This window comes from Haemaphysalis longicornis, unplaced genomic scaffold (assembly GCF_048455015.1).
Source record: "Haemaphysalis longicornis isolate Haplotype H1 unplaced genomic scaffold, Haemaphysalis longicornis Haplotype H1 scaffold_7, whole genome shotgun sequence".
Classification (NCBI taxonomy): domain Eukaryota; kingdom Metazoa; phylum Arthropoda; class Arachnida; order Ixodida; family Ixodidae; genus Haemaphysalis; species Haemaphysalis longicornis.
Window position 1 is genome coordinate 56,809,420 of NW_027526422.1, and position 24,747 is coordinate 56,834,166.

The window sequence follows — 24,747 nt, forward strand, 5'->3', positions numbered from 1 at the left end:
TGATAGCCAATATGTGGTAGCTGCGGTTGGCTCGTTCTCCGACTGTAAAACTATTAACCAAGGTGTCCCGCAGAGTTCCATTCTCGGTCCGTTATTGTTTAATATGTATATCAATGACTTACCCAACTTTTTACACCGCTACAACTGTCTTTTGTATGCTGACGATACCACAATAAGATTACCAGACACATCTATAGTATCCCCAACTGATAAATTAAACGCTGCTTTAACGGATGTGTCTGAGTGGTGCTGCAGAAATAATTTAATATTAATCCTACTAAGACTAAATTTATGATCTTTAAAAGCAGCCAGAAAGTGTTGGGTATGTTGCCAGAATTAAAACTTGGCTCTAATCGTATCGTATCATGCGAATGCGTCCAATTTCTTGGTATAATTCTCTACACTAACCTCAATTTCACTTCTCACGTCGTTCATATCAGAAAAAAAAATGCCTTTGGCATCCGGGTATTGCTCAAGGCATGACCGGTCTTTCCAACCAAGGCTTTGCTATCACTTTACTTCGCTTTCATGCACAGTCATATCAACTAAGGAATAACTGCTTGGGGTAACACAACTGTGTTGCGGTGAAACTGGTATAACAAACAAGTGAGCTGAGATGCCTTTGGCTTGTTCCAGGCTGCAGGTCTTTTCTTTGCTGTCCGCGGTGTGTCCTGCGGTGCGTAATGGGCAGTTCGTCACAAAGGTTGGTGTGTATAAGGACACAAGAGCAACCGATATGATGATGATGATGACGATGCACCTTCTGGTGTCGCTAAAGCTTTGTTGGCCGTTGCTCTCAAACAAACTTTACTTTGCAAAACTACTTTGCCACAGCACAGGGTTGCAAGGCGGGTTGCTAGCTTTACAGAATAAAGGATGCGAGTTCTGGAGAATTGGCTCGGCGTCCTTTGCTCTTGAGAAATAAACCCGATCGCAAGCAGAGCAACCTGAATGCCTGTAAAATCACTTTGCCTCATTCTTTTTCCCGAAGCGCCTACAGATGCAGCTGACGCAGGAATTCGCATCACAGGACATGAACGCCCTCTCAGTTTTTACTTGAATCTAGGGCAGCACCGCAGGCGCCCCAGGCAAGAAGGCGGGAACGGAGGTATCTAGGGTGCATATTGAGTGCATGCCGGAGCAGCTTGCACTCAGGCTCTCGCGCAGTCAGGTCGGACGCAACACACAAGTGGAAGGGCTCGAGGTAAATTGCGGCTCATGGACGTGCTGAGATCTCACTTGCTGTTCTGCCGCCTGCGTCCTCCTGTAATGTTTCAGCAACACCACAAAATGGAACTAGAATGCTACAGAATTTTGAGACTCAGCTATGTCAGGTGCAAAGCAGCCTACGCAAATCGTCATGAGGCATAAGTGATGGACGAATGATGCAAGCACAGCATATTGAACTTTTGACGTTAACGAACATGCTCGTCTGCAGCACCAGTGTAACAACGAAAATACACTGGGACGTGAACACTTACAGTATTTCCTATAGTGACAATGCAAACAAGGTTTTTCTTTTCAACAAACAATATCTAAATCTAGTGAAAAACGTTCGTAAGAGGCATACGTAAGCGGCGAACTCAATCTTCTGAGGCAAATGAGAAACATCGGGAAAAAAAAAAAAAAAAAACGTGCAGCTTCTACTTTCTCTAGGCATTCTAGGCAAGCCTTACGATTGAGAGCCTTACGATTTGTCATTAACTCGTTGGAAACATACTTGGTTGTTGGCACAGACTATCCAAACGGAGTTATTTCGTGAATCGATTCCTTCCCTTCTAATTTTATCCCCTCATACGCTGGTACTTGAAATTTAAACTACCAAGAGGAACAATAATTTTCCAATGTACAACGCCAATCGAGTTTGCTCTTACTGAGTTCGTACGCAGCCAACGCGGTTCACGGTACGCTCCCAATTGCAGTGTTAGCACGAGACGAGCTGGAAAGTCAGTAACTGTGGAATAACTGTGGCGTTCATGCTAACATCAAAAACGATGTAAGACAAAACAACAATGCCCTCATCTAATTAGCCGTTACGGATATACCCCTCCCCTTCTCCCAGTTAGCATCCACTCCGTGGTTTTTCCAAGCTTTCCGACTCGCCGCTTCGCCACCGCTACGCCAGATGGCACCAACCTCCTGCCACGAGGCGCCGCGGCATATTTTTCCCGGCCAGCAGCCGATCCCATCTCGCCCCGCGGCGGTCGCTTCCCGGTGCCCCCTCTAGAGCGAAGACCTCGCGGCCGTTGGGCGCCAAACGGGGCAGCCGTCAATGGCAGACGCCTCCAAAGCCGCGACCGGACACGGGCCGCCTGATCGCTCCACACCGTGCCGGCATGAAGGTGAGCGTCTTCTTCTCCGACCACCTTCACAGCAACGCTACCGCAACGGTTGAACGACCCGGCGTCTGGACCGGGCCCAACGGAACCGAGTCGCCGACTCGAGCCTGCTCGACGGAGCAGACGACAGCTAGCTGAATTCGAGTAGCGACGCCGTCGCCGCTGAGGAAACCTGTTTCGATCGTGCTCCACTTGAGGACCGCGCACGCACCGCCAAAGCGGCTGGTGGCTGCCCTTTTTTTCCTGTTTTTTCCCCCTTCTTTTCCCCGCTTCGCCGTAAATCGGCCGATCGGTCGACCAACCTGTGGCCGCACGCGTTGGCTTCCACCGCTTCCCGCTTCCACGCGGGAGCCGAGAACGGCACGTCGCGGAAACGACGCAACAGTGCACGACAATTTAAGTTAATTTCTATCCCTTAAACGTGCCGTTAGCACACCGGTTGGTTTAATTTTTATCAAGGCCACCGTTATGCTGGGAAATGTTTGGAAAACAAAAGGCGGGTTAGGCCGTTGGCCCCTCTTTTCTTTTCCTTATCGTGTTGCGTTTGGGGCCTTTGAACAAGACGTGTGTGCCCGCACTCGTCTGTGAGTGTATACATGTACTCGCGAGTCGTGTTTATAGTTGCGATGCTTTAAAAAAACTGTTTTGACGGAGGCGGCGGAGCGCTGACAAGTCGAGCTGCTACAATGTGCGCGTCGGTCGTTACCTTTTGCGTGCCGTGGTGAAGCCAGACAGGCGGTATTTAGCTACAGTACCGTGGTAGAAAAATCAAGGGTCAAATGTTTATTTGATTAGTTGTTTGAATAACGTTACGAAGCCACCGCAGCCTTATCAACATTTGAAGATTTGACGGCCTCATATGTAAATGCACAACACACTCATCGACTTGCCCAACATGCGTGACAATATATTATATGTATGTCAAAATGTGCATGCGCGCACTATATAAATGAGTGCATTGATGTATAATATCTTCTGCATAGCATGACTAAATCAAATATAAACCATGCATAGTATTCTTGAAAAGCTTTAAAAACAGCGGGTAGAGGGGAGACTTATTTTGCTCACACGTGGTTGTTCTTTAATCAGCTCGTAGAATGACAGAAAAGCCAATCCCGGAGTTTACGTTAAAAACTCGCTAGCTTTACAATGCACCAGGGACAGGCTCGTTCATTGTCGTTTCTTGCATTTGGCATTTTTCCGGGCTACTGTCAGGGCTTCCCTTTCGCTAGGGAGGGGCACTCTGTCGCTTTACATGGTTGCAATCCGCGTTGCCAGCTTTACAGGGGCACTCGTTTTTGTTTGTGATGAAGTGATATGAAATACTCCGCTTCTTTAGAGCAAAAATCTTCCCACGGGTAAAATCTCAAGATAAAACATTCTCAATGTGCGCGCAGACAACTCTCACTTGACTAAAAATAAAATTCACGAGCGCTCCACCAGCGAGAACCGAATTCAGGCCCCACCGTCTCGCAAGCCGTAACCACCCCTCTAACGAGCCATGGCTCCACTGTGGCTCGCAGCGCCGAATAGGCGCTCGGCGTGCTGAATCATCAGTTGTCAGGGTTGAGTTAGAGAAAGGGAGGTAACGTTGCGCTAACCATTTCCGCGGGATGGAGCAATAGCGGGAGCATATCCTCAGGCGCCTCTCGCTGGAGCTATATATGGCCGCGCTTTGCTCCCCCAGGGCGCAATTGCTCTTTCTGTACTTTGAACAGCGCATGCCACTGTCACGCGCCTCATTTAAAGGAAAAAAAAAGCGATGGTAAGCACGGGTGCGTACCACGTCGTGTTTGTAATTTTCATGCGCACCAATACAAATCAGGTTGCTGCTTAAATACTTTTTTCTTACCACGCAAAACAAACGCTCTTGAAGGTAAGTTGCGCTTGTTATGATAACAGAGACGGACACTGGAAGAAAAACAACACTTTCACAAGAAGGCGCACACACGCAGAAGTGAAAACGCAGACGGGTTCGCTGCCGAATAGCGATGTATCTTCGTTAAGGACGTGACTGCTTATTACAACACTGAGGAAGAAAATCCCAGGCAATCTCCACTAACGTGAAACCTGGGGAGGGGCAAAGCATGCAGTGCATAAGCGTATTCTTGTCGACTTGGCGTTTTTGCCAACGGAGATGAAACCGTTGCGGGGTAGAGGTACACAGTTTTGCTGTAGAAGTGTCGTGTCTTTCAAGCACGAAGCTCTCTAGCGCGAGGCGTAAACGAGTGTCCCGGTGTTTTAGTACCGTAACTACATGAGACGACTGTTACGACGACGACATTAGACGCCAACAGCCCCCGCCCTTAAGGGGCTTCGCCCCTGAAAAAGAGAAGGAGAAATGGTAATGGAGGTTAATTACTTTTTTTTTAATTAGCCGGTAAGAACACACGATATGATTACAGATGACGGATGTGTATTTACACGCGCAGACACACTTTTCCTCAATCTTCCGCACGTCTTATCGAGGCAGGAGTGACATGATACCGTCCCTCTCATAGAGAAGTCACTCCTGACTGCGCTCATCAGACTACTACATGAAGCGCCACACCCCTCATGAGCACGAAGGTCACGCTAGTGTTTTCCAGGAGGGCCAACGTCCCACCAGTTTACAAGTCTACACAGCTTCCCCCGTCTCCAGTGAGGAAGCAGGGGCCGCCGAATCTCTGGGGGCGTCGAAAGGGTCCGGCATGGTTGAATTTTGACGCGGCCTCCTGTGATTGGCCCGGCGCGCCGTTATCCATGACGCTTTTGCGCGCGCAGCTAATCGCAAGAGACCACGTGAGAATTCAACCTCGCCGGAAAAGGTGCGGTGCCCCCGGAGAATACGGCCTCTCGAAGGTTTCCGCACCTCTTTACGCTATTCCCTATCAGGGAGACAAATCCTATGGGGTGCCGGGAAACGTGCGGCAGGGTTGATTTCTCATGTGGTCTCACGTGATTGGCTGCGGAAAAAAAAAAAAAAACGTCACGAAAAACAGCCCGCGCAGCCAATCATGCGAGACCACGAGCCACGCCAGATGTCTTCTGGAACCCAAAAGGAGGTCAGGAGGAGCGGATGACAGACTTCTTATGGGGATAGGAATTCCTATTATCAAGCTGCTCTCTCTGTCAGTGGGGGGCGAATCAAGATAATGACGATAATTGTGGTGATGCCGGGGCCCACGTACTAACGCGCAGTCGTCGAAAGTTTTTGGGTGCGCTAAACGTTTCTAGGCCAGAAAGAATTGAAAAACAGGAGTTTTTCCTCGAATGCTACCGAAATTCTTATTGCCAAAGAGCAGGCGATATCATTTTATTATCAATACCGGCACAACATATTCCTATCACGCTCGACAAATAAGAACCTACTTTGAATTTTTTGGTGGCGTGGGAACTTCTTCTCGTAGACTAAGAACCCTTTAAGAACACTTTGTGCATGCAACTTTTTTTCTTGTATTCAGGTGCATTTTGGTGACAAAACAAACGACGTCACCTCTTTCTAAGCATCACAGTGACGTAATGTTCGATGTACGACGTGGGGTTTCGGTGATGAACGGGTCTTTTTGAGTGTGAATGAGTGTGGCGTTTCACCCCGGTTTTCCCCAGTATCACAAGTGTGACAGGAAGTTGAGGTGATGTCCTGCGCTTTAAAAAGCTTGGTGAGAAGCACAATCATGATACGGATCCCGACGAGTGAACGCGATGTCCGCCGGAAGTGGACACGTCGCTCAATGTGATCATCCGCTTCCCAGGAAAGATTCTGCCGTCTCACCCAGCCCTTCAGTGTAGCGAACAGTGGTGGCATTGGGATCGGTATACCATGATGTGGCACGATGCGGGCCCGTCACCAGTGCATCGTGTAGCCTGAAGTCTGTGAGAGTGACGTCAAGCTCCTCACATGCCCGACGCTGGCGCAGTCATCACATTGGTGACAAGTAGTCCGCGAATACTTTTGCAGTACCTATCCAGAAAGCGTAAAAAAATTCCGGGCTATCTCCACTAACGTGAAACCTGGGGAGGGCGAAGCATCCAGTGCATACGTGTATTCTTGGCGCCTTGGCGTTTTTTCCAACGGATATGAAACTGTTGGGAGGTAGAGGTATACAGTTTTTGCTGTAAAAGTCTCTTGCCTTTGAAGCACGAAGCTCTCTAGCGCGAGGTGTAAACGAGTGTCCCGGTGTCTTTGTAGCGTAAGCTACACTGGCCGAGGTTGAGCAGTTTCGCGTGTGCCGTCAAGGGCCGTTCAGCGCATGCGCGAGGAGCAGTGGATAGGTTTGGATCAAATCGGATCGAATTGGCTTGGCTTGGCTTGGATTGACTTGACTTGACTTGACTTGGCTTGGCTTGGCTTGGCTTGGCTTGGCTTGGCTTGGCTTGGCTTGGCTTGGCTTCGCTTGGCTTGGATTCAATTGGATTGTGTTGGATTGAAATCCAATACAATTGGAGTACGGGTGTGTAGAGTATTGGGTCTGCACATTCGCCGGTCGGCGCCAAGCAGGTTAAAACAAATTGCCTTGGTCGGCGCATTCCAGAGGAGTGACGTCATAGCCGCAGCAGACGCACTGGCGCCGAAGCGTGCCTAGCTGGGCGTCTCTGTAGCGCAGTAGCCAAGTCTGACGCTGCGCCGGAGCCGCTTGATAGCCGTTTCGCGTGGCTCCTGGTGAGCCGTGCTGCGCATACGCAAGGAGCTGTGACTGGAATGGACTGGGTTGGATTGAATTGGATTGGATTAGACTGGATTGGAAATCGTTTTAGCAGCAGTAAGCATGATAATCAGCTAATCCCAGACAACCAGTAAACCTAAGAATAACCAGCTGAACCTTAGCTCACGCTATGTATATCCTGGCGTAGCCGAGCTAAGCCACTGCTAATTTTTTAGTACGCGTTATGTTCTAGCGCGAGGCGTAAACGAGTTTCTCGGTGTTTTAGTACCGTGACTACATGAGACGACGATTACGACGACGACAGGAGACACCAACAGCCCAAACCCTAAGGGGCTTCGCCCTTAAAAGGAGGTGCTTCTTTTTCCTCTTTCGGGGGTCAAGGGGCCCTGAAATGAAGCTGATTAAACTGTTCCACTTTCTCACCCGTGTTTAGAAGCAATGCAAGAGCTATAGCCATCGCCAATACAGAATGGTACGGTGTGGTTTTATCACTGCGGCAGATACGTCTCTAATTATCACATTTCTTCCTCTCATCTTGACCTATAGAGCTATTACCAGCATAGTTTTACTCCTGAAATTGAGGTGACGCAGCCGCTTTGGTAGCAAACCAAACCGGCAAAGAACCTCGCACTTTGAAGAACACGAAACAGAAAGAAAACACCATTTCGGCGAGCATCTAAGATATGTGATGTTGGCATAACCGTAATGTTTAGCTTAGATATTATGCGGGCACCTAATCTAAGCACTAGGCGTTTATTCAGCGTGATCCGGAAGCGTTTCAACTGTACAGAAAATGGTTGTCCAAATAATTTACACTCTAATTATTACAAGGCGTAGACACCACTTTTGCAGAGTTTGAAATCTTGCTCTAAATTGCCTAACGAAGCAAGTACATCGCGGGCGGGCCAGCGTAATTACGCGGTAGGCTAACGCAGAATATCCCCCGGATATTTACACACAGAGATCCAAGCTCTCTGAGGGAACAATATGCTCTTAACGGGAGGGCCGGCCGTAGCAAACGTGATTTGGTACGAATAAAAACAAGATGTTTTTCATGTTTTGCTTGCACCATAATGGAGAAGTGCGGGCATAACACTAGCTTTTCTGATGTGTACTCACTGCAGTGCGTTCCGGATAATGAGAATTCAGAGACAAGAAAAAAAAACGGCTGCATCTGCATCAAAAGTACGATATTTCAGCGCCATAGTCATTAAAGCAGCCTCCCCACAGTACATCGCTCACCAACGCGGGGACCTACTTTAGGTTGTTAAAAAGGCGCGTCGTGGATGAGCACGTCGAGAAAAGGAATAGCTCAGGTCTAACGTTTGTAAAAGCAGTTATCACGAGCAAAAGCTTTGGGTTTCGTGAAAATTTGCCTTTGCTTGCGATTTCGCAGCCTTTTGTCTGGCTATATCTACTGGATGATTGGATTCATGTTTTCGCTTGCTTGCACTGAAGACTGAGGGACGAAGCGCTGGCGAAGCAGCTGTTGAACCCTCCTCTAGTCAAGTGATTCTCTTGCACTGAAGCGCACGCAGGCAATGCAGCCGTTTCACCCTCGCTTGTCGCGTGGTACTGCAGCAGCGATGCTCCGAGCGAGCGAAGCGGCGAGAAAGAAAGGCGACTCAAGCTCACTTGCGACGCGATGAATGACCTTGAAAGATGCGTAGTATTGCTTCCGCATTAAAAACATTTTACTCGTCCTCGCTAGTTAGAGTAGAACCGTAGTCGAAGAATCCGTGTGTTTATTGTGACAACACCGCAACAGAAGACAAAAGGCTAAGAATAAAAAAAAATAAGAGAATACAGACAGGGCGCCGACTCGCAACTGATTTTGAGTAAAAAAAAAAAGCCGGGTACGTTATACATGTATGTTCCTGAAAACTAACCATAAAAAGAGACAGGAAACTGAATTACATAGAATCCTATGTTATACATGACTGAGAATGCCTCACGCACAGTCAAGGTATGCAACCTCTTACGGAGACAGCGCTTGCGAAGGAAAACTAATGCCCTTATCTGCATGGTTGTTGTCCGGTAATGACATGTTCTTCAATGATCTCTCGTGTAAGTTTATCGCGGTGTTTCACCAAAATTGCGCAGCCATGTGCGGCGAGGGGTCTTTTCCTAAAGACCGTTCATTTTCTTTGAGCAGAAGATTCACTCACCTCTCTAAATCTCCCACATACTCTCTGCCGCGGTACTAAGGCCGATTATGCACGATCTCTTTTGAATACGGCCTGCACTGAGACACCTGTTCGACACCACAGTCTTCCTGGGCTACATTCTTCAGGACCTTCTTTTTGCCTTCTGTTGCGTTGTTGTCACCATGAACGCACACCAATTTGCCCACATTTCCGCACTTGTCAATCCATGGGTCCGTTCGGTTCAGCCTGCACCTCCTGAACCAGTTCACGACAGTTCACGGCCGGTTCCGCCATCATGCATGAGCAGTGGAACTAGACCTGCACTTTTTTCGTGCGCTTGGGAACCTTCTCGTCTAGGAGTGCGGACAAAACCGCGAATCCGCACTGCACTTGTCTTCACCACCGATGAATTGAATGGGGCAGTTCAGGCGCCGCAAGTAGCTCTACTGAAACGAATGGCGAAGTGCTGCACTGCTTGAAATGGTTCCCATGGGGCACGAGAATCGAATGGACACCATGTGTTGACCGAGCCCTCTTCGCCCGAGTCACCAGGAGGGTGTGGTGCTCCAGTCGACAGCTGGTCAACGGCGTCTCCCACCGCCCGCGGAATCAGCATGCCTAGGGGAAAAAACTAGTGTCGCAAAGAGCTGTTGCATGCGGTGAACCCCGTTAGTAGGATTCGGTGCGCACTTCATTACGCTGCCAGTCTGCCACCGACCTTCGTTTTATACAATGTTGACCCCACCCTGGAAATTATGTTTCGTTACTTCCTTTATAATATAGGTACACGGATGTAATTGTAGTGATGACTTCCAGACGACCTCCAGGCTTGTTGACACGTAGCGTAATTTAAGGCTGTCAAAACCGCTTTTCTTGTACGCTTACCTTAAAAGGTTGCTAATGAAGTCCAGTGAAGTTTTAATTAAACGGCACGTGATTTTTACGCGGCTCTGACCATCACATTTACGTTTTTCTTTCAATCGCCACACAAACGTTTCCTTTAGACTCGACGTACGCGAACATTTGCCATCGTTGAGTTTGTACTGAAGTTTACGTGGGTATTTGTCTTTTCATCCTCGTATCGTTAATTCACTAGCAGCGAAGATTCTGTTAATTTGCGCTTAACGCATGGTGGCAAAATACTGATGAAAAGTCATTATGCACGCAGAAAAATAATTTATGCACGAACTCTAGAGTCTTCTGGTGTGAGTTAAGTGCATGAAATTTGGTAGTGCGAGCGTGGGACGAGAAGACAGTACGTTCAAAGGGACCAGTGAAGTTCTCTTAGAACGAAATTAACTTCGTTTCCCGCAGGGCACGTCTGTAGACCGGAAAGTGCGGGATAGGGAGTTCGCAAGTGAAGGAGTGTTTGAGCAGCGATAGGCGGGGGAGTAATGTCTTGGAAATATGCATTTCTGGCAATTCTGAATTCGCATTCAGGAAATAGCTGTCAGCCATCATTTAAGTCAGTTGTAAAGACTGGCTAGTCGTTATGGTATTTAGTAGATCAAACGTAGTTATGATCCCATCTTTTATAGTCTTTATAACACCGAAACACTCGCTATCTTTATTTTCATTTATTTTAATTCGTTGCTAATTGCTGGCCGTATTTTAAGACGCCTCTAAAGAAAGCGCACAGGTATAAGGTTCTCCCGGAATATTGCGATGTCGGAACAACAGACATGCCAAGTTCATCCCAAACCGCGTTCAATAAAGCTTAGTTAGCTAGCGCGAAAATGGGATCAATTTTAGGAACTTTCCCGCAGTTTAGAAATATATTACCAGTGCGACTTGTACGGACTTTAAAACTGACAAAAGCCGTACAGTTAAAACCGACCGTGGTTAAAACCTCATTTAGGGTTTTTACCTAGCAATAAGCAAGTGGCAGCTGTTCTGTTTTTTTTTTTTTGCGAGATATTTCCCTACGGCATAAGGAAAAGTTTTCATATGTACAACACTGCACCGGTAACGCGCAAAAATCTGATAAGAGATCGTTGCTGGGGCTCGAAGACGAGCGTGAAATAAACGAAGATTTGGCCACGATAAAACCGCAACAGCTGCATGAAGAAGTTGCACCATCTCTGAGTTGCTTTCGTAACCAAAACAACGGTCATACATATCGCCATGGTGCGGGGCAACTCGCACCGTCCGTTTTCTAAGAGAGGCTCGAGAGTTCAGTTGGATTCAAGCTGCCCAGTCTAGCCGAGAATATTCCTTAGGGACAGATTCATCGCCCGAAGGAAAAATAGAGCGCGTGACCATGACGCTACGCCGGCGGAGTGCCCTGGTTGTGAGGTGTAACAGACGATAGTCCAAAGGCCGAATTTGTTTGAACCGCGTATTTTAGGAGCGAAGCCCTTTAGGGGCTCGGGCTGTTGGCGTCTCATGTCGTCGTCGTAACCACCGTCTCATGTAGACATGGTACTACAACACCGGGACACTCGTTTACGCCTCGCGCTAGAACGCTTCTTGCTTAAAGACACGAGACTTTTACAACAAAGCTGTATACTGTACCCCCCACGGTTTCACCTCCGTTGGCAGAAATGCCAAGGCGCCAAGAATAAGCATGCTTCGCCCTTCCCCATTTCTCGCATTAGTGGAGATGGCCCGAGATCTTTGCTCATTCAAGGCTGTTGCACTCCCCAGCGACCACCTGTTTTCCCTGCAGTCGACAAACCAGTGGCCAATAATTAACCGCTTAAAGGGACTCTGCAACACTTCCGATAAACGCTTTCACTCTTTCCTTCGCGTCTGGACGCACGGCGAAAGGTACCGCTATCGCCAGCACGGAGCGGCACTGCGCGATTTGCTCGTCGCGGCAGCTGCGCCTTCCGCTTCGGCTTTGCGTTCATGGCTTCATTTTTAGAGTGGTTATCGAATCCCTTCATTGCTGCAAGTGAAGGAAAGGCGCCAATGGCAGCTACGTCGCTGTAATGACGTCATTTAAGCGCTCGAAGAATGCCAAGACCGATAAAAAGAGAAAAATCTTTTTCAGAAGGTTTTTAAGTCATCTGATGGGAATATAGCAATAATTTTTGGCTGAAGTATTTTACCATCCCCTAATATAAGTACTGGATGTGTTGATCGAATACGTTCTCAAAGAACTTATGATTTCGAAAAAAAGTTGAAAAAAGTGTTGCAGGGTCCCTTTAAATTTCGCGCACGAACTGCTTTTTCTGAATACGTGGCCGTTTAATTTTGTTACGCAGGCGAGTAAGAATTTCGGCTCTTGAAGATATGCGTGAAAGAAGGTGGTGGCGCAAATACCGGCGTTAATCAGCGTAATTTTCTCACAGCCATATTGCCCAAGCTGGGTCATATCTTTACTGAAGTTATTAAGGCCTGCAACTTGGGAGTGTAGTCGAGCAACCAGATATCCCGCCAACATACATTCACGTGGCAGTACGCAATGCAAAGCGTATACATTTCGGTGGTACACCGGGACCTGTCGTCGATCAACAGAGAAGGCTCGTACGATAGCCGACTGGTACAACGTACAGTAATGAACAAATAAAATGCGAACAGAAAATATGAACAAAAACACGCAAAATTGAGAGATACTATTCGCGGAGGTACAATAATGTCCCGATATAGGTATATTCGGAAAGCCACATTTCCCAAATTCATTACTGTAATTAAGCCACGCGTCAATCTGTCTTGCAGGGGGGAAAATCGAGCTGTTTGTGTGTTTTAGCTTATATTATCGGGTTCACGGTTGATTAGTACATGTCTGTATCTTGCGAAACACGACGCCGTGTCTTGTTTGCGCACAGCGGCATGACAAAATATCAATACGCACTCAAAGTAATCTGGGCTCATATACTCCTAGTGCATAATGGACCTATCCCTAGAGTCTCTATTGACGTACCATCCAGGCCGATCGGTGCGCACTATACATCGCCTACGTCTCGACGTCTCGTACACTGGCAAGCTTCTTCAGTAGTATAGTAGTAAAAAATTTATTTCGCTCAAAAGTTGCGGTGATTGTAGCACTGAGTTATTCACTCAGTCACCTGGACACCCGGGCTCTCGATGTAGCTCTCCAGCGGATAAATGTTGCTCTTTACTGCACGCGTGGCCACTCAATTCGTGGACTGCAGTCGACTAGGGTGATACTCTCTGCACACCAGGGAGCGGCGTGCGCTGAGCAAACAGACTGATTTAATTCACCAGGGTGCTGTTTGGCGCTGACCTCCGCATGGTTACTACGCACAGGTCACCATGCTACCCGAGCGGAGAAATGGCCGCGAACAGAATGCGTCCGCGAGCAGAAATCCGGGTAGATAGAGATGGCGCGGCGGTGTAGCAACCGAGGTAGCTGGCTATAAATGCTACGTTCTTCAATTAACAGTTACTTTTTTTCATTATGAAAAAATACCAAGTAATTTTTATAGTTTTATCTCTACCAAACGCTGCGCACAAGATCGCCCTTAAGATTTAGAATTTGGTTTCCAAGGCGCACAACCGATATTTTTCAAATCGGTTCGGTATTAGCAAATCGCTTTAATTTTTCATTGCGCGCGATATCTTCCCTACGGGGCGCTGCGTATTCTTTGTAAATAGGCAAGAAACTGGCCGTCATGGCGCTAAGTATTTATATTATTAAGCTACCCTAATGCTGCTCCTTCGTCTTCAATATTGTCACGAAGCCAAAGATGACGCAATTGTCTTCAAGGAAAACAAGTTTATTGGAGCGAACTTGTCCTCCCCTAACAACTCAAAGACTACACAGGCGATGAAGCAGCAGTCAATAAAGTGACGTGCGCAGGCGAGCGTCGGCTCTGCGCGCATTTATCTCTCGGAGCGAAGGTTTATCGAACAGTCCGATTGCATCCAGAACACTGTAGGTCAAAGAAGATTATTGTAGGCTGGTGACGTTAGGGCGAAACAGTCTGCTTATCAAAGGAGATAACTCGTGCGTCATAAAGAACGGAACATGCGCTTCACTTGGCCTGTCGGCAAGAACAAAACATAAACAAACAAATCCAAAACGTGGTTCGGGGCAGTATAATGACATGATATTAAAAATGGAAGCGTCCTGTAACCTTGCAGTTCGCTACCTTTGCTCGGTAACATCAAAAGACACCGTGTTTCTTATTATATTTATTCTTTGAATACATTATACAGCAAGTCCTCTCCCCATGTTTCCCATTTGAATATTGCCAGCACACCATCCGTCCCCTTCAATATCCCAAAGCACTTCTCGTACGCCTGAGAACTCAAAACTATATGGTAACATATTTTTCGCGAGCGCTGAAAGGCTCGACGCGTCACAACCCCGTCTTATTACATTACTCTGCCCGGACGTCGAATTGGTCCCGCAACGCGACGGCTCAAATGGTCATTTGCATACTTCCGAGGAACTTCTGAAAGTGCCTCTCAGGCAACGAAATTTGATCAGCTGACTCCGCGGATAACGCCATGTCGCCGCTGTGCACGTCGGGGTCAATTATGACGTCCACCACACTCTACTTTGACATAGCGGGCGCGCACGTGCACGCACGCACGCACGCAACAAACAACCTTTTATTTCGGTTTACGTGCTGTTGTTTCCATTATTCACTGAAGTGGAAGTTCGGGCGAGCCTATGGTACACCAGGCAAAAACACAGGACAAAACAGCGCTATGCTCTCGTACTTCTCTAGCTGTTAATTCTTTTACTCGTTCATTCTTCAACTTGCTACATTGCATCACTAATTACCTTCTGATGAAAAATTGAGCAAGGAGTCTTTTAACTTCTTTCTTGCATACGAGGTGAGTGCCTGCTCATTTTCCACCAGTAATACGCGGCCCCCGAAACTGCCGTTATGCTGTCGCCAAAATTACCCTCTCTGTGACGAGAACGTCATGGCAAGAGACGAGCGCATACGAAACATAGCAAAGTACGGTATAACAAACCTTTTGCAAACAAAGCTCCGTACTCAGCCTACGCTGTCGCAAATATGCGCATTTTGCGAGCAAATTGCTTTTCTTGAATTTAAAATGCATCGGGCACTCCTCAATGCCCTCAAGAGCACTCGGTTGCTACGAAGCTTGCGGCTTGGCTTATTCAATTTGTGCGGGCCTGATTGCCAGTCACGTGGAACTAATGGGCCGTTGTGTCACAATGAGTTTGTTGCTTTTCTCCCAGAAATTTGCCGACCTGTAGGTATTCACGGGCGTGCGCGTGGCTCGCGCACGAACAAAATCGATTTTTTTTTCTGCCTGTTAGAAAACGTATACATAACTACATTTTCCCCAATGACTCGTTAAAAGCTCCATTGCAAGTAAAAATTTATTTGCTTCGCTGTCTGTAAATTATTATCCCCGTCAATCACGCAGGCATGCCCCAGCCGAAAGGTGCTTGTTGCGTAAGTGGTTTTCGGAGCGTTCATATTTTATTCAGCATTTTTTCCTTCGCTTAATTTGCGAAATTCGTGACTCCGCGCGTGTTTCAGATGGCGCAGACACGGCGCTTTATGAAAAACAAAGGCCTCACGCCCACATTTCCCCCTTTCCCTCTTTTCGTGCCCGTTTGTCCACCCGGAGGAGCCCGTAATCACGTTGTCATGTATATAACTGAATTTTAACGATAGAATAGCGTTCGGCGGATCTATAGGAGCTCCGGCGCTCGGTGCTTTGAATTCACTGCGCAATCTTCAGCGGGGATACAACGCGGCAACGCACGACCCTGTTTCGACATCAGGCTTAGCGTTTTAAGCCTCACGTGTGACCCCGTTGCGACAAACGTCGTTCGCGTCGTTTTCGTGCGCTCTTCAACAGCGTGGTACAACAACCAGCGTCGAACAAATTAAGCAGCTTAAATCGACGTGCACACGCAACGCAGTTTATGATGCGCAGCATTGTTCGGCTTGCAACCTGGGGTTTTCGCGGGCTTGGATCGATTCAAATTTTGGTCCGCGTTTTGGCTGGGCATTCGAAAGAAACCCGCTATGCGCGTAAAATATTTCTCGGGGCTCGTAAGACTGCTTGGGTGGTTTGAAGGCGAAGGCTTGGTTATACCTTATCTAGTGACACTAGTATATATACTAGTGCCACTAGATAAGGGTGCAGAGTATCGGCACTCTTTTGTCCTATTGTTCCGTGCCGCCGCCATGATCATTGGTCAGTTCGCTTAACGTGACCATTGTTTACACTGCGACGGTTCATGGGCGCCGCCATTTTGTTGTTTATGCGTTTTAGTCGGCCAACTCTGGCAAACTTAGCTTGTCCACCCTGCTCTGCGGCTTCGCGCGACTGACGTCTTTCCGAACGTGAATCAAAGATAACGTGTGCATCACCATTTCAGCCGCAGAAGTGTGTCCGATGATGCCTTTTTGCTGCATCTTCGGCACTGTAGTTAACAAACAACCCGGTCGAAGTTACCGCCGACGCCGTATAGATGCGGCAATCTCGCAACAGTGATAAACACACAAAAGGCCACCGTTGCTGATGTGCGTGCCTCAGTGGCAGTACTCTGATACCTTATCTAGTGACACTGTCTATGCCTATCAACGACTTCTTTACTGTACATCGTATCTTTACATCGTATCTGCGTTTTTTTTTTCGCATTTGAGTTTTTTTTTTTTTGTTTTACTGTGAGATACGTCAACAGACTGGTGACATACGCCACGCTTCCGTAATATCAGAGCTCTGCACTGCTGAGGTTCCGCTTCACGAGCCATCACGTTTACTTGTCACGCGGACACACAGTGGTTTAAGTATTCTTATACCAATGGCAGCGTGCGGGGCCCCGGGTTAACATCCCGTGCGAACTAAGACGCCTTTTACAGCGAAGCTGTTAGCCTCTTGTTGGTCGGGAAATTTCGTGTCGTGAGGCAGGGCCCAGCAGTTCCCGCCAAAGACGCCGAGCACACGCGTCAGGCTAATCGGGCATACAGCACAGAGCTCAGTATTCGTTAAAACAAAACCCTACAAAACAAGCATCGAAACCGCATCATAGATATTAAGGCGCCTGGATTATGGATATTAAGGGGGAGCAATGGGACCGCCCCGTGTTCGTGGTAAAGATTATGTTTGCAGATTATGTTTGAATGTTAGACAGGACTAGTGACACTAAATAGAGCAGTTTTGTCCCAAGACGCCGAGCTCATGCGCCAGGCTAGGCAGGACCCAGCATTTGCCGCCAGAGAAGGCGAGCGCAAGCGACAAGCCCGCCGAGACGGCGAGAAACATTTCATACACTCCCCCCATCAGCATTTGGAGTGGTTTACAACAGCTTCGCTGGGCATCCACTTTCGCAGGGCGGGATGGCGACTATTTTAGGGGCGAAGCTCCTTAAGTCATGGGTCTGTCCATCCCTTGTGTCTCGTGGTACGTGACCGCCGCATGCTTTCGGAGATGTCGCAAAGTGGGCCGCGTTGCACGCGCAAGAACCGGCTGCAACCGGCAGCGCAAACTCGGCACCGGGAGCGCGAGCTTGTCTGTGTTCGCCAACGGAGGCGCGAGCGCACGTGCACTGCGAGGGGGAGATCACGCAAGAGATCACGCCACGAACGCAGGCAGTCGTTCTCGGAGATCGAACGAGACGCAAGGACCTTTGCTCGTTTCCTCTCGTCTTGTTCGGGCACAAGTTCGCCCTAAACAAAAGTTCTTTCTTTACCGTTGTGTCCCATCCTACGTGACAAATTGTGGTGGAGGTGCGGGGTAGTCCTCGATGGCGCGGGGTCTTTCACCAGGTCTGGGCCTGGGAGCATTGACTCCGAAAATAAAAGTTGATTTGTACAATGTACGCACACAGTCTTACGTCTTTCTTAATGATGTAATGGGCGAACTTTCACGGGAGAGTTACGGTTACCGATGATCTCCCCCTCTCGAGCTTCGCCCAACTTATCATCATTCATTCCGTGGATATGGCGTGATTTTTTTTTTATTTACTATCTACAGCGGCGGACATTTGGTTGACTGTACAACAAAATGACGATGATTTCTCGCACAATAACGCGCTTAAGGCTTCGCCTTAAAAAGTCTTCGGTAGTTGAACATGTGAACTCCAGCCACGGAGATCTCCGATTCTGGGGAAACTGCAACTTGAAGTGTCTCCAGTCTGCTCTCCAAGCCTTTGATGAGTATCGCCAGGTGAAGCCATATTGTTTCGCCTTTAAATGGACCCTGCAACACTTTGTTCAACTTTTTTCTGAACCTTAAATGCTTTCAGAAACTAGTCAACAAGCACATCCAGTAATTAGAATGGGGGGTCGCAAAGTAACTCAGCCAGAAAATTACTTCTCTGAGCCCATCAGGTAACTTCCAAGTATAAAATCCCAACAGGAATACCAAAAAAACCTAACAAGAAAAAACTTCGTTGTCACAACAGAAGTTTTGTTGTTACGACAAAGCCATCTGTTGTTAGGACACACATTTCCGTCGTAACGACAAAGTCAATTTCTGTAGTACATTTCTGTACATTTCTGTACATTTCTGTACATTTCTGACAAAGTACATTTCTGTAGCCACAACAGAACTGCCATTTACGCTACTCTTCACAATGGGCAATACCATTTAAACCATGTGCAACTACTGATCGAACATCAGGACCACGACATGACAGGAATTCGGCACGACGGAACATCAAAATCAGGGCAGGAATACGACACACGACAGGACATCAGAATCACGACATGACAAGAAAACATGACATAAAATTACGACAAACAGCAGAATTTTTTCTTGTCGTATTTTTTGTTTGGGTTAGAAACTTGCTGAAAAGATTTCTCTCTCTCTCTTCCGGTTCTGGAGTTCTTCAAGCGTTCGAATGACGTCATTACAGCAATGGAGCAGCTATTGGCCGGCTTCCTTTCAGTCGCTGCAAAAAACTCTCTCGATGGCCACTTTAGAAAGAAAGCCATAAAAGCAAAGCAGAAACAGAAGGCGGACAGGGCTGCCTCGACGAGCAAATCAGCCAGTAGCGCTCCATGCTGGCGATAACTGTAGCTTTCGCGGCGCTTCCAGATGCAAAGGAAAGAGTGAAAACGTTTATCGGAAGTGCTGCAGAGTCACTTTAAGGCATGTAAACAGGCTGATGTGTCGCCAGGAATTATTTTTATTATAATTTCACGTCGTTCTTCTCGCAGACATTGCATTATGACTACGCGAAAGTCGGAAAATTAGAGTTTGATCTCAAGGTTTGAAACAAACACTCATCTTTTCACGCCCACCGCAGATAGGATGCGGCTTCTCTAGATACGCGCTCGCCGTCGGCATCTTGGCGTTTCCGGTCGTAGCGAGCAGCTGCTCCACGTGTACGCCCACGGCTTTTCTTGCATTCATCGTGAACTCCGCATCTGCGCGCTGGACGAATATCCCGTCCGCAGACGCTTTACGCCTCGACGAGGCAGACCAGCCGTGTTTTTTCTGCAAATACATTTCTGCTAAACCCGGATTTGGCAATCCTCTCGAACTTGTGTACGCATTGTGGGAGTAAACATGCCGTGCTTCCAATATTATAGTAGTTGAAAAGTTCCCGCAGTAGGGAGAAAATGTAACGGTTTTAGCACCAAAGCTTCACATCTGCTATGAGACGAGCCGTAGAGGAGGGCTCGGGGTTAATTTTCACCACCCGGGGATCCTTAAAGTGAGCCGAAATCTCGACACACGGACGTTTACGTTTTTCGCCTTAAAAAATATTGCTCCCTCCGTCTAACGTCGACGATTTTTGAACGCGAAGTTTTCTCCTGATGGATTCTTTGGTTGCTGTCCGAGTTTGGACTGAGTTTGGACCATGTCGTAATGGAGCAAACGCATAGGCGCCGGCTTCATAACGCGAGGGACCCAGGTTCAACTCCGGCCACGGGAAGCGGTTTTAGGGGCGAAGACCCTTGCCGGCGTCTCATGTCGTCGTCGTTATCATAACCGTCGTCTCAGATAGTCACGGTACTAAAACACCGGAACACTCGTTTACGCCTCGCGCTGGAGAGCTTCGGGCTTCAAAGAAAATAGACTTTTACAGCTAAGCTGTGTATCTCTACCCCCCAACGGTTTCCTCTCCGTTGGCAAGAACGCCAAGGCGCCAAGAATACACCTATACACTGCATGTTTCGCCCCTCCCCAGGTTTCACGTTAGTGAAGATGGCCCGGGATTTTTCTTCTTTCACTTCACCCGGCGTTTTCGTGTGACAGACGCCATCAGCGAAAACACTAAAGCTTCGTTTTAAAAAAACGGCCGCCGTGGCCGGGTATAGAACCCGCTTCCTTGGGTTCAGCAGCACAACGCCATAGCCACTGGGCCACCCCGACGGGTCACTGAAGAAAAGCTTGGGCAGCAGTCCAAACAATGCATCCTGCATTGAGACAATAACAGAGGGAATGAATAATGTTAAAAAAAGTATCCCGGGACATCTCCACTAACGTGAAACCTGGTGAGAGGTGAAGCATGCAGAGTATAGGTGTATTCTTGGCGCCTGGGCGTTTTTGCCAACTCAGATGAAACCGTTGGGGGTATACAGCTTTGCTTTATACAGCTTATACAGGTATACAGCTTTGCTTTAAAAGTCTCTTATCTTTGAAGCACGAAATTCTCTAGCGCAAGGCGTAAACGAATTTCCCGGCGTTTCTTCAGTACGCGTTACGAAGCGCTTCAGCGCGAGGCGTAAAGAAGTATCCCGGTGATTTTTTAGTACGCGTTACGTTCTAGCGTGAGGGGTAAACGAGTTTCCAGGTGTTTTAGCACCGGGACTACATGAGACGATGATTACAACGACGACAGGAGACGCCAACAGCCCCAGCCCCTAAGGGGCTTACAGTCAGGCGAAACTGTGGATTCTGGCTTGTTTTAGGGGCGACGCCCTAACGGGGCTTCGCCCCTTAAACAAGCCAGAATCCACAGTTTCGCCCGACTGCCCTGTTTGCAAACAGTTCTATCGGCAGTGTCCGCGAGACTGTCTGTCCCTTTCTAGTCTCACTAACCATGCCTGACATGGCCCATGCCGCCCACATGTCTGCCCTCACTAGCGCTCGCACGAAAGTCAACCAGTTGGTCTAGGTATTTATTGCTCGTCCAAGGCCTTTGTTTCGATTGCCGTGGTGCCTGGAAATCGCAAAGGCTTATTAGACACATCCGCGGCGACAGTGCTGCGCCGTTAGAAGTCGTTTCCAGTTCGTTGGCTTCGTTGTTCGATTGCATGAATCCAGTTGCTCCTCTTAAGGGCACGCACCAGGGACGTTTACAAGGGAAGAAAAAGCGCCCCCGATACTCCTCAATTCTGCCCATTCTGGCAGGCTTAATTCTCGCTGGCCTCCGTAGCTGACAACGTGTACACTGTTTGGCCAATTAGGCCTTACCAGGTTAAGCCTAACCACATTACGCACAACAACTGCAGGGACAGTTGCTGTCCGAAAAACTAGTGCTCGTTTTAATGGGGGCGCCGCTAACCATCTTCAAGGCTAATGACTATTGTAAAAAAGAGAAAAAAGAGACCGTTTCAACGTCTTCGTTAAATAAGAAGTTAAGTTGGGGGAATTGTAACGCAATCCACCATAATAAAATTTATTTTCTGGACTGTACCTGACATTTGCCGTCATTTTAATTTGTACTGAAAATTGTATTGCACTTGCTGTGTAGCTGTTCTAGTTGTGCTTGATTTGCTGCTCCGTGTATTATACGTGGCCAGACTCCTGGTGTATCCGTCGATTCGGCTGTTAAATAAAACCTGTCTTAATAAAATCGATCTGCTGCTAGAAAAGTCGGTGGAAAAAGAAATAAGTTTGGGTCAGCGCTGGTCCCTTTTCCTTCCAAAATAACACAACTACTGCGGAACGTACTTGCTTAGAAAAGTGAGGGCCCTCTAACGGCTACGCTTGAAATATAAACAGCGCTCAAGACGGGACAGAAAGAAGGAGGCTACACACACAGCGCTGTCCCGTCTTGAGCGCTGTTTATGTTTGAAGTATGAACCATCGAGCCCAAACACTTCCATGGCTACGTTTGAATAAGGAGAAGTGCAAAGGCAGTGCAATTCCGTCGCGTGGAGAAGCGCAGTTATTTGCTTCTCCACCACCACGCACGTGCATGGAAATCCGTTGCACCCGCTCTACACTTCCACTATAGTGCCTAGAATATATTCTAGGCACTATACTTCCGCTGCAGCGCCTACTCCGATGCAGCACCGCAGAATTTGGCAACTGCGGGTGCTTTTTCGTTTATTGTCAGCAATGTTAACCTCGTCGCAAACGGAAAGCGAGGGCTCATTCTGTCATGGTTAAAGGGTAGGAAACGAGCTTCCTGGATCAGAGAACAAACTAGAGCAGACGATATAGATGTCATACTTCCTATATATAAAAAAAAAGAAATTGACTCGGGCTGACCATGTAGTGAGACAAACCGACAACCGGTTGACAATAAAGGTAACTGAGTGGACGCCAAGAGATGGGTATGGAAGTAGGGGAAAGACAATAACACGATTGAGGGATGAAATAAGGAATTTCGGGGGCCAGGAATGAACTCCAGTGGCGCGCGGGACTGGAGCGGTTGAAGGTCGATGGGAGAGGCCTTCGTCTTGCAGTGGACTTAGTGGGCTGTTGTTGTTGTTTTTGTTGTTGTTGATGATGATGATGGTATGTCTGCGTTGTAATGCCTAGCTTTCCTCGCCGAGTACCCCCCAGGCAGGACCGTGGGACAGCCTGCTTTCGCACAAAAATGCAGAATTGGCGGAAGCAACAGATTTTATCGTAATAATAGCGTACATGGAGGGGATTGGTCGAGCGGAATTTCGAAAACAAAAAATAAGGGAAATAGAAAGAAAAACAAAATTTTCACACACACACACACACAAAATAAACTGACAAAATCAAAAATCAAACTAACGAGAACCGACCAGCCCGGCACTTAATCGCCATAAAAGTGTAAATTCAGATCACTGGCGTGAAGAAACAAAATAAAACTTACAAACAGTAAAATAACCCGACACTCTTGTTTACTCATAGCCAAATCTGGCTGTAAAGAACTCACAATCTAGACAAGCGGCATAAGAATGCTACTCTTTAGTGAACAATTCTCTAAATTTCTGCAGGTTATTATTTTTTTTTCTTACACTACACGTGCTCCTAAGCAGTCTCTCGCTCAGAGGCATATGTGGCGTACACACACATTCTCCGCACTGCCTTAGCTTCGTTTGCTCTGTTATCAAACGTGTCGCATTGACCATGCGCACATATAATCATGCCTTCTCATTCGCCTATTTGGAGCCATTCTTTCCTAATAATAAACAGTTATTAGTTGTAAGGTTTGAGCGCGCAGAGGTCATCGGACTACTTGCGCCCCCACGACATGCACGTGGAGACGTCGTCAATGTCCAAAGGGGCCGCTGGCAATCAAGCCGCCTGAATGCGCCGCGCGAACGGAAACGAGCAGGGCCACGTCCGATCTAGCACCAAAGGGAGCAGTTTTCTTTGACTTTGTTGGGTGGCGGCCACTATGTACAGAAAGTACACGGTGGCCGCCACCAAACGCCTCTTGCTCGGTCGGCGCGCATTGCACCCGGCCTTGCTTTTTCTCGTTTCTATTTCACGTTTCCCCTTCTCTCGCCGAGGGTGTATGTGTTCGTCCCAGCGCGATGAGGGGTGTCTCTTGCTGTCGAACTTGGTGTAGGTCGCGGGAAGAGTCCCGCGGTGCCGGTTAGACCCCCGCAAGCACATTCTAATCCCCACTGCGGGCTATTTCAGTTGTCTTGTATATGTATCCGCTATATACTTTTGTACATAAAGTGTTCATGGTTTGGACTAGGAGTTTGCCTCGTCCCTCACGGCGACGCGAGACACAGCGGCGGGTTTCTGGAGGAGGCGAAGTCCTGAAATCTACTTTAGTAATGGCCTGTGTTTGTTACTCTTCATTCTGTCCCGTCTTGGCACGGTTCAATTGATGCGCAACGTTCGCTTTATAAGCAGAGGGTAGGCTGGAAGAATACGAGGGTTAGGGGTTGGGCGAGTTTGTGCATGATTACAAATAGGGAAACAGCGCAACACAGACAGAACACAAGAAGAAGAAGGTGACAACCACGAGCGCGACAGGTGACAACCACGAGCAGCGCTCGCGGTTGTCACCTTTTGCTTCTTGTGTTCTGTCTGTGTTGCGCTGTTCCCCTATCTGGAAGAATACACGTTGCAGCATTTATAGGGTCAGTCACAGCTGCTCCACGGTGTCCCTACGGCTTCCCGTGTCCGCCCGTAACCCGACATACAGCAGTCCGTAATGGGGCACGGATTGTACTGGAGGGGGAGAATTTTATAAGGAAACGGAAGACGAGACAAGACAGGTTCCCTCCCCCGCTGCTTGTGGGTGGTATCCGAATACACTATGGTGCTCCGAAAGGTATTGTGCTTGCGCTCGTTTTAAAGGGACCCTGCAACATTTGTTTCAACTTTTTTTCTAAATCTTATAAGCTTTCAGAAAGTACTCAGCAAACACACTTAGTGAGTGGAATACGAGGTCGCAAATTACATCAGCCAAAAATTACTGGTCTTTGCCCATCAGCTAACTTGGAGGCCTGCTCAAACGAGTTTCCTCTCTTTCCTGAGCCTTGGCGTTCTTGAAGCGCTCGAATGAGGCCGGGTTCAAACTGTTGTCGCAACTGTCGTAATATCTTTAAATAATGACGTCATTTGACGTGTCAGCCAACCGAA

At 47.9% G+C, this 24,747-nt stretch overlaps 1 protein-coding gene across 1 annotated transcript in view; it reads left to right on the top strand.

Moving 5' to 3' along the window:
- Positions 1-2,218: 2,218 nt before the first annotated feature.
- Positions 2,219-24,747, top strand: part of LOC144145714 (uncharacterized) — a 170,452-nt gene continuing 147,923 nt past the window's right edge. Inside the window, exon 1 of the mRNA XM_077677408.1 lies at positions 2,219-2,342. The gene's annotated coding sequence lies outside the window, so the exon portion shown is untranslated. The remainder of the gene's footprint in view (positions 2,343-24,747) is intronic.